Below are 18431 nucleotides of genomic sequence, written 5' to 3' on the forward strand. Positions count from 1 at the left end.
TTACTAAAACATGACTTAGGGTGTGAAGCTGTAAGCGGGATGTGCTGTTTTAATTTATCCCACCATGGAACTATGATCCATGAACACATACAAAATCTACACAGCTTGGTTCAGGACATTAAACAAGACACTGGGTTCTTTGACGGCTGCGACTGGACCTTTGGGTTGGGAACCTGGCTAAGCCTACTAGTAAAGAAAATATTGTACTTCCTGCTTATTGCTGTGTTGATTATTTTATTGGTTTCTCTACTTTTCAGATAGTTTTTTTGTCTCTTTTCCTGAGGTATGGACACTGAGGTATGGTGATTCATGGGTAGTCTCCAGCCAAGGGAATAGTGGTGAAGATGTAATTAGCTAGCATCCCCGGAAATACCTTGGTTTGGGGATTCTGCCTGTGAATTCCTCCTACCCGTTACTTTGTGAAGTATAGATCACGATGTGATCTAAGAGGGGATTGAAGGGTTAATCCATGCTTGTAGAAGCAAAACAGTTTGAAATTTTATGCTGAAATAGCTTGGGACTTTATGCTTAAACTGTAACTCACTATCTCTGGTATGCAGTGGCGTACACATAACCCAAGGGGCTCCGGTGCGAAACTGATCCGTGGGCCCCCCACACACTTACTCTGCTCGGGCCGGGGCCGCAACACATGGCGGCGGGCACCTGGTCGCAGGGGTCACAGGGCTGCGACCCCTGCGACCGCAGTATGTACGCCAGTGCATGCAGATACACATACACTTAAAGGACCACTACAGACAGCCAGATCACATCAGCTCAATGAAGTAGTCTGGGTGCCGGGTCCCTCTAGTTTTAACCCTGCAGCTGAAAACATAGCTGTTTCAGAGAAACTGCTATGTTTCACTGAGGGTTAATCCAGCCTCTAGTGGCTGTCTCATTGACAGCCGCTAGAGGAGCTTCCGCGATTCAAGACGCTGAACGTCTAAAGGAAAGCATTGAGTAATGCTTTCCTATGGGCGGTTTGAATGTCTGCGCATTCGGAACTGAGAGGCGGATCGGGGCGGAGAGATCCCCAGCACCAAGGGAGTCCGGCGCTGGAGAAAGGTAAGTGCTGAAGACACACACACACACTCTCACGAACAGACGCATACACACTAGCTAACAGACACACACATTTACTTACAGACACTCACTTAGTGACAGACATACATACACACTCACTGACAGACAGACACATACACACTCACTTACAAAACACACACTCACTAACAGACACCAAACAGACTCACTAACAGACACACACAGTAACACACTAACACACACACACTCTAACACTAACACACACACTCTCTAATACTAACACACACACTCTAACACTAACACACACACACTGTTAACACTAACACACTAACATACACACTAACACTCTAACACACACACACACTATAACACTAACACACACTCTAACACTAACACACACACACACATACACTCTAAAACACTAACACACACACACACACTCTAACACTAACACACTAACACACACACGTTTTTTAGAAAACTTTCATCCCCCAGCCTCCCTACCTTTGGGGTCCAGTGGTGTCACCCGGCGGGTAGGCTTGCTTGTGGGTGCGCGAGGGAGCACTCTCTCCTGTGTCCTCCCTATTCTGCTCCCTCGCGCATCGCGTACTGATACCGGAGCCGGAAGATGACGTCATCTTCCGGCTCCGGCATCAGTGCGGTGCGCAAGGGAGCTGAAGAGGTAGCACACAGGGGAGAGTGCTCCCTCGCACGCCCGCCAGCCAGCCTGCCCGCCGGGTGACACCAGGGCCAGCCTCGGGGGGCCCTGAGGTGGCCGGCTCCAGGGCTCCCCAGGAGAAGAGGCTGGCCACAGTGACATACATACCGGGTAGCAGGGCGGCCAGGCCCCCTGGTGGGCCAGGCCCGGTCGCAGCCGCGACCCCTGCGACCCCAGTATGTACACCACTGCTGGTATGTGCTTACAGGACAAACTTGCAATTGTAACATTTCCTATGTGCGTACCGGACAAGCTGTATGCAGCAATGTTACCAACCAGCCCACGCAATCGCTTGCTGCTTTTGCTGTATAAATATTATGTTGTAGTAATAAACCGGAGAACTCATTTGAAAACAGCTACCTTGTGTGTGTGTCTCCTTACTTGTTCCCGAAGCACTTTGAGGGAAGCAGGTTCCTGTCCGTCAACCAGAGGTTCTTAGATTGTTCCCCGAAACACTCAACAGCGCAAGGGTTAATTAAGTGGCAGCTTGTCAGCGCTTTCAACCCAGCCACCACATGGAAAAAGTAAAAAAAATTTTTTTTTACAAAATACAATTAGTTAATGTGGAGGTATTTTACCTCCATATGCCCAGTCACTATAAAAGCCCTCATCTCATAGGGATAGGGTCTGAGAAATAACGTGTGAGACATAGTGGGCATCAGGTGGGGGATAATATACATTTTAAAGGAGAGGGGCCTTGTGTCCTCTCCCCCGCTCCCACTCATGCTGTTGGATGGGGAACCTAATATTCCTAATAAAGGTGGGACCTATGGCTTGATTTAACATCGTCTCACGAATATAACAGCACCCGCATGTATCAGGGGAAATCACAGGGCCAAACATATTAGATTCCCATTTCAAAGTTGGAAATTTGACGTATTGATATTCTGGGCCTATCTCGCCTTTGAGAGAGTATGGTAGTCTGGATGATAACATGCACACCATTTTCAAAAGAACGCAACCCAGGACCATTTTTTATATTCTTGATATGAGTTAGTGCAATACAGCCGCAGTAGTTTTATTACACATTGCGTAATATGTACTGTTTTTTCAGCGTTTGGGGGGGAAGTCACAGGGCAAAATATAAATATTAACCAATAAGAGCGTAAAAAACAGTGCTGCTAATACACATTACCATAAAAACCAATATGATTCTATAAAAAAAGCAGCTATATACATATACATAGATACATAACAAAACTTTCCCCAAATTTCAGCATATCCCATATAGGTGTAAGTGCTTAGTAGATCAGCCCCTAATTAAAATGATCAGGGATGATCAAAAAATACATTACATATTGTTTGTTTTTTGGACATCCCTAATCAGTTTAATTAGGGTCTGATCTACTAAGCGCTTCCACTTATTTGTGATATGTGACAGGGCAATATATATGAGATACCCTTTTCAACTTGTAAAATGGACAAAGTGATTTTCTGTGCCTGTGTTGCCTTTGAAAGAACATGGCACCCTAAGAAAGAAAATTCCCCCCATGATGGCATACCATTTTAACAAGTATACATGTGTTTATTTGAGTTATTTTGTGTAGTCACTTTATAATGGCTGGTTTAACCCCTTAAGGACACATGACATGTCTGACATGTCATGATTCCATTTTATTCCAGAAGTTTGGTCCTTAAGGGGTTAAACGCAAACAGGCACAAGTCAAGGACAGGAGAAGTTAGAGTAGTCGGTATAACATGCCAATAAGTCGGTACAGGCAGCTAGCAAAGAGTAATCAAGACAAGACAAGATCAGAAATACAGAACAATCAAACAAACTGACAAAGTTCCATACAGAGTGATGCAATAGTTAAGCTCTGTATGGTAGACTTATAGTGACAGTTTGAATAATTTAGTGTTAATTTTGTAATTCAGATTTTAAGTTGCTATAATTCAGCATTTAGTACACAACCCTGTCAATATTCAAAAAATAAATAAAACACCGCACTCAAAATGTAGTATAAAAAGTAAATCGATAAATAAGGTATAATTTACTATGCAAAAAATAATTTAATAGAATATATATTTGTGATCAAAAATTGATATATGTACATACAAAGTTCCGATGATCTCAACCATTATTTGAAAATTCATCCGCTGCACTCAATACTCAAACACTTTATATAAGAAATATGGTCTAGAAATCAATCCTTTGAAATTCATTCATTTGAAATCACTTTGATAATGCAGAAACTGCCTCAAAATTCATATATATACACAATCAAAGCTCTGCATGAAGGTCAGTCCTTTCATATTTTTTCATATTTTTCTTTCTTTTTTCATAATTTTTCACATTTTTTTATACACTTTTGTTTTTTTCTGTTCATCTCATACATTTATCCTTGCAAGGATTTGGATCCATCAGGACTGTGTACAAATAGATTGCTATGCATAGCTTTAGATGTGGGGATAGCAGTGTCATATCCATGTATTTGATTAAGGACTGACCTTTATGCAAGAGCATTGTGTTTATATATATGAATTTTGAGACAGGTTCTGCATTATCACAGTGATTTCAAATTAATGGCATATTTATGAATTTGACTAAGGACTGACCTTTATGCAGAGCTTTGATTGTGTATATATATGAATTTTGAGGCAGTTTCTGCATTATCAAAGTGATTTCAAATTAATGAATTTCAAAGGATTGATTTCTAGACCATATTTCTTATATAACGTGTTTGAGTATTGAGTGCAGCGGATGAATTTTCAAATAATGGTTGAGATCATCAGAACTTTGTATGTACCGGTACATATATAAATTTTTGATCACAAATATATATTCTATTAAATTATTTTTTGCATAGTAAATTATACCTTATTTATCGATTTACTTTTGATACTACATTTTGAGTGCGGTATTTTATTTATTTTTTGGATTTCTAATTTTTGAGGTTATAGTAGGGGGAATACCTCTTAAATACCAGCACCACCGAGTAATTGAGTGCAAACACTACCCAGTTTCCTGTCAATATTCATACAACTACTGACAACCAAAGAAACATCTTTTTTTTTCCTGCAGAATAACGCAATCTGATACTGTCACTCTTTTATCTTTGCTTTAATGACAGACACATGGATGCAACTGATGCCAACACTAAAAGCAGCAAAATGACAGGAAAATTCATCTTCACATGTTTGAATGTGATGTTTCTTCAACAGCAATTTGGTTTTCAGCTTCTTCATCAAGACGAGCATTCTAGAACATAGAAATATCAGTTTACATTTATTAAATACAAATATATTTTATAAAACAATACATATGAAAATATATCATATTGAAATAATACTAATGGCACGCTGGGCAGTTGTCTGGGGGCCACATGAGCATAGGGGCCCTATAGGCTCGCCAACTTCTCAGTATATTATTTAGGTCATGGGTGTCCAACCTTTTGGCTTCTCTGTGCCACATTGAGTGTTGAGGAATTTTCTCGGGCCCCATATAAAATATATACTATAGTTAAGGTATATAAGTAATAAAAAGTAATTCATTTTTTTATATTTTTCATTATGGCTAATAATAATAAACACCTCTAATCACAGAACACGTTTAGGTAGGTTCAAATATTCTATATTGTGGCAAATTGCCACATGCTGACATGTGCAGCAGGTTGCGGCGTTAGCACTGCACTGTCCCCTCCTGACGCACTACACAGCATTTCATTGTTTCTACCTGTCCTATGCAGTCCGCGCTCGAGCACCGCGCAATTGAGTCACAAACACAAAATAATAATTATTGATGGGATCCAGTGGCAGAACTAATGAAGAGAGGGCCTTAGTTCAAGAATTTTCTTTGGGCCCCTCTAGCGCAAGCATGGCCAAAAGGCAGATAGATCCCCATTTCTTATACAAATCCCACAATGCTTTTCCTGGTGGGGATCTACCATGTAGCCATCCTTCCAGAACTGCATTTGTGAGCAGAGTTTGTGTGTGCGTGTAAACATGTTTTGTGTATTTTAATGTATGTTTGAATTTGTGTGAAGTGTTGTCATTTGAATGCAGTTGTATGTTTAAACGTACTGTTGCTATTTAAAAGTAGTGGTGTACTTGTATATAGTGTTTGTGTTGTAGATATGATTAGTGTTAGTGTTTGTGTTTTTAAAATGTATGTATGTAGAGCTGGCGTTTGCTGTGATTTACACACATACACTGCCCCGCACATGCATACTGAAACACGCACTGACACATACACACACATAAATATAAAAATAAGCCTGTTTGGCTCTAGCAGCCTTGAGTGCCGTGGAAAGACACCTTGAGTGCCGTGCATGGCACTAGTGCCGTAGGTTGCCTACCCCTGGTATATACAAACCAGGTCAGGATACCAGAAAATCATGAGTCAAATATGAAGCTGAGTCTGGATACTAGAAATCACAAGTCAAATACTAAGCCGGGTCAGGATACCAGAAATCACAAGTCAAAATACAAACCTGAGGTCAGGATACCAGAAATTACAAGTCAAATACGAGTCAAGGTCAATAACAGGAATACAAGAGAGACTTATATATAGCACTAATGTGTATCAGGACAGAAACCACAGTAGGGCAATGAGTAAGAGCTTGAACAGCCCTTAACTAGGTTCAGAAAAGTTCCCATTGGTCCACGTCATCACTGCAACCCCAAACAGCATGAGGTCGCCTAGACGACGTGGTCCCTTTAATGGCATGATGTCATGGGAATATAATCATTTAAGGAGCTACAGTTCGACAGACGAACAATCAGAGGGAGCCGTTCGCGGGACCGAAGGTGAGTATACTATTCAGGCTGCGTGACCACGAGGAGCGTTTAAACCGCGCAGCCTGAGGACTGCAGTAGTTCGGCCACGCAGTGTGTTCTGCCCGCGTGGCCCAAGGAGAGGAGCGACGCTTGCACCGGGTACAGATAACAGAAAGGGGTGCGGGGAGACAACGCCTGTAGAATTGTTCTCAGATCCAGTGATATATAGAATGAACAAAGAAACTTAATATAGTGTAGTATGTTAAACATCTTGATGGAGTATAGATAACAGAAATGCACTTACAAGTTTCTGGAGCTTATGTTCAGCTCCAGATTGATGCGCATGGATGGAACAATCACCGTCTGTGGATATAATGGTAGATCCAGGTACTTCTTGGTGAGTTTTTTTGTTCTCAGGCTGTGAATTAGTGTACCACTGGTCGGCAGTCAGGTGTCCTAAGCAGAGAGCAAATACAGGTAGTGCTCAATCCTATAAGGCTTGGGTGGTATGATCCCCACCGAGGATGTTCCTGTGAGAATCTTCAGGATAAAATTCCAGAATAAAAAAATGCCAGGATAAAAAATATATTTTTTTCAAAGATAGGTCTAGAGTCTCCAAAGCAGTATAAAACAATAATCTTTATTTGGAGATAATAAAAGGTATAAACGCATAAATGAATGCCAATATAGTGACATCTTTCCTCCCTCTAAGACTACCATAGAGGCTTGGGACTTATGTAAATCGGTAAACATAACAAAACTGTAAATAGTATATGGTACATTGTATTAATCAAAGACTGTGGGTCCCCATGCGCAGGAAGTGAATTAAAGCAAGCCTGTTGATGGTCACCTCGAGTAATTGTTACTCGTAGTAATAGTCACCTTTTTAACAATAAAACGTACTAGATATAGTACAAACTCAGGTACAAAACAAGGTTTCTACTGGGTGGATATCATATGCAAATCTGAGCCGCCTACTATGATCTGTTAACTATGATCTGTAAACTACCATGATCTGTGAACTGCATGTCTGTGACTGTACCACCCTTCTTTCCTTCTGTATCCTTCCTGTTCCTTTTTGTTATAAACCTAATACTGTGTCTGTGTCAGGATGTGCATGTGTCAGGGTGTGCATCAGTGTGTCAAGGTGTGTGTTTTTATGCCAGTGTGTGTATCTGTGTCATGGTGTGTGCATGTGTCAGTGTTTGTGTGTTTCAGGATGCGTATATCTGTTTGTCAGAGTGTGCGTTTGTGTGTGTGTATATGTCATGTATGTATATGTCGGTGTGTTTCTATGTATGTGTCGGTGTCTATATGAATTTGTGTGTATGTGTCGGTGTATTTATATGCATCTGTGGGTTAATGTAAATATATATCTGTGTAAGTATGTATGTATGTATGTGGTAGTGCAGTCAAACACCAGCACAACATTCAAACACACTCCTGCGATCGAACACAAATATTACATACAAACACACCCCTTCATTCAAGCACAAATACTTCACACAAGTGAAAATCTGCATTTAAAATTGAACATTACATTTAAACACACCCCTCTATTAAAAACTAAAATTCTATACAAGCACCCCTTCAAACACCAACACTATAAATTACATTGTAGTACCAGTATATGCCACAGCGCTGTACAGATATACATCCTAGAAATGTGTTTTGACTTGGGACGCCTTTGGAAAAATATTTAAATATTAAGGGAGCCTTGAACCCAAAACATTTGGAAATCACTGTTATAGACAACAAATTAGGCAACAATGTCAATCAACAGTTGCTAAGGCGAGTAAGGTATTGTCATGCATAAATAGGCTTGTATGAAAATATAACCTTGCCTCTTTATAACTCACTGGTAAGACCAAACATTTTAGTTTGTAAAAACAAAACCAAAGAGAAGATATGATAGAATTATACAAATATATCCGGGGCCAATACAAACCGTTGTGTGGAAATCTGTTCATAAACATGATTATACATAGGACACAAGATCACACATTTAGACTGGAAAAAAGGAGATTTAGGCTATGTCAAAGGAAAGGGTGTTTTACAGTAAGAACAATAAGGATGTGGAATTGTCTGTCTGAAGAGGTGGTTTTATTTGAATCTATACAGATGTTTAAAGTGACACTGTAGGCACCCAAACCACTTTAGCTCATTGAAGTGGTCTGGGTTCAATGTCCCATGTCCCTTAACCCTACAGTGATAATTATTGCAGTTTCTGAGAAACTGCAATAGTTACCTCTGAGGGTTAACTCCTCCTCTAGTGGCTGTCTACCATATACACACATGCTCAGAAACACACACACGCAAGTAAACATACACATTGACACACAAGTACACACACACAGGCACAGGTATACATTCACACAGATAGACACAAACAGCCAGATACACACACTGACACAAACACTGCCAGATACGCACACAAAGCCAGATACACACTGACACAAACACTGCCAGATACGCACACAAAGCCAGATACACACTGACACAAACACAGCCAGATACGCACACAAAGCCAGATACACACTGACACAAACACTGCCAGATACGCACACAAAGCCAGATACACACTGACACAAACACAGCCAGATAAACAACAAAGCCAGGTACATACACACACACACACACACACAGCCAGATAAACACACACACACACATATAGTCAGATAAACACACACATATAGCCAGATACACACACACACACATACATCCAGATACACATATAGACAGATACACACACACACACACACATACAGTCAGAAACACACACACAAACACACATATAGTCAGATGCACTGACTTAGACCCAGGTTCCCTAACATATATCAATTTGCATCATATTTTAGCCACCTTACTGTCTCTTTACCTTTTGGGCACAGATGGGTGACTTCCCTGGGTTCCAGTGGGAGCTGGATGGCCAAGGCTGATGGGAGTCTGACTTCTTCAGTCCCTCTCCTCCTCCTGTGTATTCCTTCTCCACCTCCCCAGCGGCACTGTTACTTGGGAGGAAATTATCTTACTTCACTTCCTCCAAGCAGGCAACATGAAAGGGGCACGGTCCAGAGCACTGTTAAAGGTTCTGCAGCCCACAGGGTTAGAATGCCGGAAGGGGGCCCACGGAACAGTTACTTTGGGCCCCCCGGAAGAAAATGGGCCCGGGGCAGCTGCCCTGTTTGCCCCCCTTTAAAGACGGCCCTGCACCTGTCTCTCACAGTATCAAAATGTCCCCACATTAGACATGTGCACCAGTAAAATTTTTGTTTCGTACAAATGATTTTGTACTAAATAAAAATGTAATTCGTCAATCCCGAATTTTGGCCACAAACCATTCGTTTTCTAACTAAATTTGTTAAAAAATAATTTGTTTTCGGCCATTAGGATGAAAACAGCACTGTGCATGCGCCCCCCCAAAAAAGCAAGGAGGGAGCCGGCAGCGTTGCCAGCTCCCTCCTTGTAATAAATAAATAACCATTCCTACCCCTCCCTGCATTGAAACCTATGGGGATCACTATAACCCTCATATTAATAAAAGGGAGGTTAAATCCTCCTGAATGCCCCTACTCTGGGTATGCCGCGAGTAGGGGCATGTCGCCTAAACAGCAAGCAGCCATATGCAATATGAAAAAGTAGCTATTTAGATCTAAACAGCTCCTTTTTACACGTACTTTTACCAAAGCTCTAACACTTCTATATAGGACACATTTATATCCAGTTTTAAATGACAGCGAGCAGCCACTGGGGCATGGAATTTTCCCATGCTGTGTAATTTGACTCATAACACTGTGACTGGTTGGGTTTCAAATTGCAAACAGCAAACCAACCAATCAGAGCACTCTGAGCCTAATTGCAGAGCGTGGGAAGGCTTTATAAGCCTTTCCCCGCTCTGCGGAGCTCAGTCTGTGCGGTGCCCTCCATGGATGAAGATGGATTCTTTTTTAACGTGGGGATTTTTTTTTTTTTTGCGCTCTATTTTATTTTATTTTTAAAGTTCGACGTTTATTATGGTTTTTTTATTTGGTCTTTTTTGGGGCTGAAAAAATAAGTTTTTTTTAGAAAAAAGAAGACATCAACTGGTAAGTATGAAATTTTATTTTACAGGGTTAGTTTATTGCCCTCCTCCCTCATTATTATTAGGGTGTTTTTATGAGGGGGGTGTGATAAGGGGCTTGGGGACCCCTAGTCAATTTATTATTTGTGGTCCCCACACGCTGGTCATTATTTATGTAATTGGGGTCCCCACCCGCCGCTTGTGGGGGGGGACCTGTGGGAGGGACATTAGACACCCCCCATTATTTTTTTCATTAGGGTCCCCACCCGCCGCTAATGGGTGGGGACCATGGGGGATTTTAGGCCCCCCCCTTTAATTTATTAGGATCCCCACCTGCCGCTCATGGGTGGGGACTTGGGGGGAAGGGGGAGACATTAGGTCCCCCCCATTGTTTATTTAACTATAGTCCCCACCCGCCGCTCATGGGTGGGGACCAGGGTGGACATTAGGGCCCCCCTTTACATTTTTAGACTCCCCACCCGCCGCTCATGGGTGGGGACATTAGGTCCCCCCATTATTTATTTAATTAAGGTCCCCACCTGCCACGGGTGGGGGAGTGGGGGAGACTATGTTCCCCCCCCCATTTTAGGTATTTGTGTTTCCCACCATGGGAGAACGGGGGGACCTTTAAATTTGTTTAGGCGACATGTCGCGTGTAGGGGCATGCGGGAGGATTTAACCTCTCTTTTATTAATATGGGGGTCATAGTGCCCCCCATAGGTTTTAATGCAGGAGTGGGGGGGGGAAGGGTTAGAATTAATATTTATTAAAAGGAGAGAGCTGGTAGAGCTGCCGTCTCCCTCCATGTTATTTTTTTTTGTTACGCATGCGCACTTTTATTTTTCCGTGCTGTGGGCGTTAATTCCCCTGCATCACGGAGTGATTAAACGAACGTAACGAAACGAAAAGGTAATGCATTTGGCATTTCCCCTTTCGTTTTGTTTACATTTCGTTTGTAGGGCTTTTGTTTACGTTTTAGTAAACGAATACGAGAAAACCCGAATTTTCGGACGAAATCGTATTCGTACGAAAACGAATGCACATGTCTACCCCACATTCTTCCCCTGTTCCGTAGCACTATGTCTGCTCGATGTGAAATGCTGCTCTGCTCCTGCTTCATTAAAGTGCTGCTGCTTATTATTAATGTACTTGTCGTTGTATCATTATCTGAAGAGTAGCGTTACCAGTGTGTCACACTGGTAACAGGAGGGCATGTACTGGGGGGGATGTAACTTCTGCCTCTATCAAACTGTTATGACTATTATTATTACCACTCTTCTCTCTTGTCCAAATTTAGTTCCTCCTCGTGCTCCGTACTTCTTCAAAAAAACATTTGGGTGGAGGGTGAAAGGGTCACATCGGCAGGTGGTGACTGACCTTCTTCTTCATCTCTCAGACTTGTATTTTGTGCTGACTTACTTCCCTGAATATGCACAGTAATAGTAGTAGTACTCCTTTGCATTATAGGGCTACTGTTGACTTTTGGGGCACTGAAGACCCCCTGACTTGTGAGGTGTAGCGGTACTTACCTTATCCGGGGGCCGGCCGCGGTCCTCTCTTCAAGCCGCGCCCGGTCCTGCGGCTGCATGAGCCGCGCGCGGCTCATCCGACTCTCCTAACAGGAAGACGGGCAGTGACCGCGAGATGCGGCCACGTGTCCCGCCTGCAGCTAAGAGCGCGCCGCGAGTCTCGGGCGCGCTCTTAAAGAGACAGTGGGAGCCTAAATTGCAAAAAGGCTCCCATTGGCTCCTGTCATGCCAATCACCCCATACACTTACCTGTTGGGGGTGTGGAAGTGACAGGAGCCAATCACATTAGTTTGAAGGCTACTTATACTCACCCTTTTCCCTTAGTTCCTTGCCCTATCGTGGTTTCTGCTACAGTTCCCTTTAGTGCTTGTTGTGTTCAGTTGCGTTTCTCCGTATTTGACCTTGGCTTTGTATTCTGTCTTCGCTTTCGCTTTATCCTTGTCTGTACTGTTTGCCGGCTTGCTGATTCCTGTGTACCAGACCCCGGCTAGTTCTCGTTTACGCTGTCTCTTTGTGCCCTTGACCTCGGATCGTTCCTGACTCTGTACTTCTCCTATTACGTCGAGTCCGGCCACTCTAAGGTCCGGTAGACGTATCTCTCCTCTGTGCTGTCTTCTGTTTGGCTGGATCTTGCGTGTAGGGGTATATTCTCGTTACATGAGGGTCCTGCTGATGCTACTCACAGTTGCTTCAATGAACAGTCTACAACTGCATTTTGCAGGACAGGGATTCTTCTTTAACTGTTTGCTATTAATACAAGGCTCTGACACTCTACTTCCCCCTGTCTTTAAAGTTTAGAATATAATACAGGCATTGCAAATTTAACTTTTTAAGATTATTTTTACCTTTTTGTATGCCCCTGCAAGTAAGCTAAAATGTCAGTGTTTTATATGGCTCAGTCCCCTAAACTGATGCTATTTTCCCTGAATTTCCCTGAATTTCTCTTAGTACTATTGTAAGACAGACTGCAGACTGCCAGGAACAGAGCACAATACAACAACCCAACACAATTCTGCTAGACCACAGTTATAAAAATAAATGCAGTAACTGAAAAGCACTGTCTAGTTGAGGCCTAGTAAGCAGGCAGCCCTACAGTAGCTGACAATGCCTTCCTTGTGTGTCCAGCATCATGAAAACTAACAGGCAATCCTAATTACAGCCAGCGATCTCGCAATTAGCCATCTCTACATACAACCACATTTAGACAACTCCACACACAATTACACTCAGTTACACATATATATCACGTTCAGCCAACCCCTGCACAATCACACACCGCCACCATACACAACTTTTTTTAGAGTGGAGAGATGAAGGGGCCTTCTTAGATTCTTGGAGCCTAGTAGTTGCTAATTACGCCCTTGAACAGTACAGTGACTAAACAGTTATAGTCTGAGAAAATAAATGTTTTTATTAAAGGTTGACTTAATTCACAGAAAGTACAAGGGCATGCGTTTAGGCTAAAGGTAGCACGATTTTATAAGCACCAGAAAATATTTAATTTACTTTCTATATAAGACAGTAAAAGACAGTGATATCGTTTTCATTGACAAAAGAAAATAAACAAATAAATAAGGAGCAAGATGTTAAAAATGTGAACAAATACTACATAAATCAGAGATCTTTATTGACTAAAGTGTAAGGAATTCAAAGTGGATTCAAGGCATTCACATTTAGCCCAAAATAGTCTAACTGAAAGCAAACAGAATTGGCTATTCAGACCTAAAATTTGAAATTGAATTGAATTTTAATTCACGACAATTAACCATTTCGTAAATAGCCTTGACAGGGAACAAAGCACATAAATATTGTGGAAAACTAGGTCCGTCAAAACAACACAAAATATGGATTGAGCAATACTAGCAGAGTCCAGAGCATAAAGCAGAAAAACATTTGGATTTGAAAGTTAAGTAATGCATTCTTGAAAATCAAGCAAAACATACAAGAGTACAAGATGTAAAATGGAAAACAGATGAAGTATATTAAATTAAAGCACAGAGGCTTGAGCAGATTGTATATTCCACCTAGCACAGACAGCATAAATATGAAAATGCAAAATTAACAAGTACGGTATACATACAAGAGGCTCCCCCTAGTGGATTATCTGCAGACAACACGCAAAAGATAACAACACAGGAAGTCCCAAGCAAAGTACATATCAAAAAACAAAGTTAATAGAAATGTATACATATGCACTATATAATGCACAAGAAAAATATAAATTAAAAGCTAATCTCCAATATATCCACCAGGGTTTAACCCTTAATCACCAAGTAGGGCATACACAAAAATAAATTGCAGGTTAGTATTTACCAAAAAAGACTACATAAGGAAACTTGAAATCTGTTTCAGTGGTATTTTATTCCTAGAGCCTGGGCTAGCATCAGGGGGTGACACCCATGATGGTTGTCACGGGCCTGGGGGCCCGGGAGCGGCGAAACTGCCGCAGGTGCATCTGCATCGGGGCCCATCAGGTGGCCCAAGCACTTAGGGCCACCCAATGAGCCCTATATCTTCAGGGGCCCGGTCAACGCTGCAGCCCTGTAATAGCGCGACTGGGCCCCTTTTAAAAAAAAATTGTGGCTGCACCGCAAGTCCTGCTGGGAGGAAGTGACCGACGGTCAATTCCTCCCAGCTTACTACGCGCGGGGGGAGAGACAGCCGAGGAGAAGCATCCGCTGCTATCATCCCCAGCCACCCTCCTGCAACGAAAAGTTAAGAGGAGGGTGGCTGAAAAATGGGGTGTGTGTGTATATATGTATGTGTCTGCATGTATGTCTGTCTGTTTGTGTATGTATGTATGTGTCAGTTTGTCAGTATGTATGTGTGTATGTATCTATGTCTGTGTGTGTGTGTGTGTGTGTCAGTATGCATGTATGTCTGTTTGTATGTCAGTTTGTATGTCAGTTTGTATGTATGTCTGTTTGTCAGTATGTATGTCTGTATGTATGTGTGTTTGTGTCAGTATGTGAGTATGTATGTGTGTGTGTGTGTGTGTGTGTATATCTGTATCTCCTTATGCATGTGTGTGTGTCTGTATATGTGTGTGTGTGTCTGTTTCATTATGTGTTTGTCAGTATGCCTGTGTGTGTGTGTGTGTGTGTGTGTGTATGTCTGTTTCAGTATTTGTGTCTGTTAGTATTTGTGTATCTTTCTGTGTGTGTGTCTGTGTCCTTTTGTGTCTGTGTGTGTATTCCTGTGGGCGGGATTTAGAGGCAGGCACCCGGGGGCCCAGACCTTGAGCTGTGTTAGGGGCCCCAAAATTTCTGATGGCGGCCCTGCCTAGAGCAGTTGAGTACTTATAACCTAAATGTTCTTAAATAGCGAGAAAATAATAAAAACTCCTCTTTGAACCCTTTTCACAAATAAAAACCTCCAATTTATTACCATACGTAGAAACCAAAGTTATGTAAAACTTAAATCAAGGTGGGAGGCATAGAAGTGAAGGCAACTTGTTCCACTACAAAACATTAACATGGTATTACAGTTTTTGTTTTTTCTAAACACTGTCATTTTTCTCTCTTGGAATTTACTGTATTTTGCTGGAATTTCTGTCTGTCTTAATTTGATCTTCCTGCCCTATATGTGAAATAAGAAGCACTTTTCACAGACATCTCTGGCAATAAACGCTTGCATGTAACATCTGCTGCAACCTGACAGTTCACTAACACTGGTCACTGAATATTGTCCAAAAAAGTTTACTTACCTCCTTTCCAGCGCCAGAACTCATCAGCTGCAATCTCCAGCTCTTTCTCCAATGATGTCAGTACCCGTGATCTCCTCTAATCCATTGGATTGGAGGTACGCATGCACGACCAAATGATCAAATGCAGGGTCTGGATGAGGAAGCACCTCTATCGGCTGTCTGTTTACATTATAGGGTTAAAATGAAAGGACCAGGTCATTTATGCCTTTTTTCTTTTCTGCTGCTATTTTCATTGTTGCTATGTTTAGTTTTATTCATAGGCATATCAGTGGTCACACTAATGCCAAGCTCTGCCCATTCTATTCTCAGGAGTTTCTACCTGTCATGTGTATGGAATCACTGATCTACATATAGCTACTATTGTGCATACATTTCCACTGGACCGATACTATAAATTCAATTCCCACTCTTTGCAATTTTTCAGATAATCATTTTTATATACTACCTGTTTATACCAATGCTATGTTGAAAACTATTGAATAAAGATTAGAAGAATTCTTGGACTCTACAAAATAAATCAATAATAAAATATGCATATCTCAAAACATGTGTCCTCTGCAAGTCAGGATGGATTGGAGGAGGCCTTGTGTTGTCTCACTGGTGACGCCCAAGATAAGTGGGGCCACCCAGAAAAGGGACTATCTTATCCATAAAGGTGCCAGCCCGCCAGCTGACAGGCAACCTGGCCAGCCCCAACTATCAGGACCATGCATGGTATGTGGTTAAAGCACTCCCTGCATGGTCCTAGTGCCGACTGCACAGCCCATGCATGTCTAATGATGCTCTTGCACTGTGCTGCAATTCCCTGATGACTCCAGATGCGGGACACCAAGGTACAAAGGCTGGACAGCACCCCACATAAATCGGGACTGTCCCATCAAAAGCGGGACATTTGAGAGGCATGACAATGAGGTATTTAAATAGCATATACCTTTTCAGGGTTATTCACTAAAGTGAGAACTGCTGGGAAAGCCAAGCAAATTCAAAGTAAATATCAAACTTTAGACCAAATTAGTCTGAAATGGAAACGTACCTCACTTAAAAAATGTTTCCATACCTGCTATTTTTGTCTTTTGTTTTCATATTCACTTTGAATTCTTAACAACTCCCACTAAAGTGAATTACCCTGTAAATAATAATAATATTAGTAATAATAATAATAACAAAGTATTTATCCAGGAAATGTACATTCAGGTTACTCTGGTTTCCAAGTACGTCCTGGGGATGTTACTTTTGCCCAACATCTAGGGGATGTTACTATTACCCAATTTAATGGTACTCATTTTATCTACCTCAGAAGGCTGAAGGGAAGATTTAACCCTGCTGGGATTTAAACCTGTGACTCCCAAGATGTTTCCAATATGTGATTCTGAGATAATATTTAGGAATTGGTGTCTCAACAGTCATATTGCATCGCCTTGTAGGACCTTAAATAGCCTTTGTCTATGTGAATTTCTTGCTCCGTTTTTTTTTTTTTAATATGAATGTATTCAGCCTTGAGATTGCCTCTTATGTAAGCCAAAACATCTTCTTTCCTGATAATAAATTCCTTTTCTGAGAAGCCTGGTCAACTTTTTTTTTTTTTTGCGCCGGCAAAGAGCCCTTTGAGATTAATGTTCTCACATTAAGCTTCACAAGAAAGCTCAAAGTTGGACCTTTGTTCTCCGTCTGGATTCTTAGGACAGACAGGATAGTCTAGTGGACAATCTCAACTGGGGTTGATGGAGCAAAAACATTTGGGAACTAAGTAGATCGTTCCATCAAGTGACTACACATTTTGGAATGCTTTCAATAAATCTGATGACCTTAGTCCATACCCTTATTAAGACAGGACAATCACAATTTTCTGGATGCCCTATCATCTCTGTTGCATTCACCTGGCACATATTTTCCTCTTGATATTCATGTTTTCAACAAAACTCATGTTTTCTACAAAATCTGATTGAGTCATTGTTATTGCCATCAAATTCCCATCTCCATTCAACTGCTAGCTTTGATGGTCATTTTTGCAAGTTCTTCAAGAGTACTTTCATCTGACCATGCAATACATTACCAGTGCCTCGTCCTAAATTCAGGACAGAAGTACTGGATTCAGTCCTGCAGATTAAAATTGTCCTTTATTAGAAAACTTGAACATATCCGGACACGATTTGCAGGGGGAGCACAGAAAAAGTGGGAGACGCTAACACGTTTCATGCCATGCAACACATGAAAGATATTAGCGTATCCTCTTTTTTTTTGTGAACCCCACACTGCACATTGTGTGCGGATATGATATAATTTTTGGATAAATTAATATTCTGAATTCTTCTTTTTAACCACAGTTAGCTCACTTTAAGACTGTAAATAAAAATATGAAAAAGCACACCACACTTGTGCATTCTGTTGAGCTATCTAACAGAAACAGATAATTGCTGTGGCAATGGGAATTTCAGATAGCTTAATGTTGTAGTTCCTTGGAGTATAGAATAAATGTTTTCATACTTTATCAGTAGAATACATAGAAGTACTCTCTCTACTGGTTTCTAACTTCATGTACATGGAAGCTCTCCCTCTACTGGTTTCTAACTCCATGACATATTGTACAGATAATTATTGCAAATTATCTGTAGTCAAAATTGCCCAGGCCCATATCCCAAAGCCCAGCCGAGTGTGTGCTAAAAA

The sequence above is a fragment of the Pelobates fuscus genome, chromosome 4 (genome assembly GCF_036172605.1).
Source record: "Pelobates fuscus isolate aPelFus1 chromosome 4, aPelFus1.pri, whole genome shotgun sequence".
NCBI classification, from domain to species: Eukaryota; Metazoa; Chordata; class Amphibia; order Anura; family Pelobatidae; genus Pelobates; species Pelobates fuscus.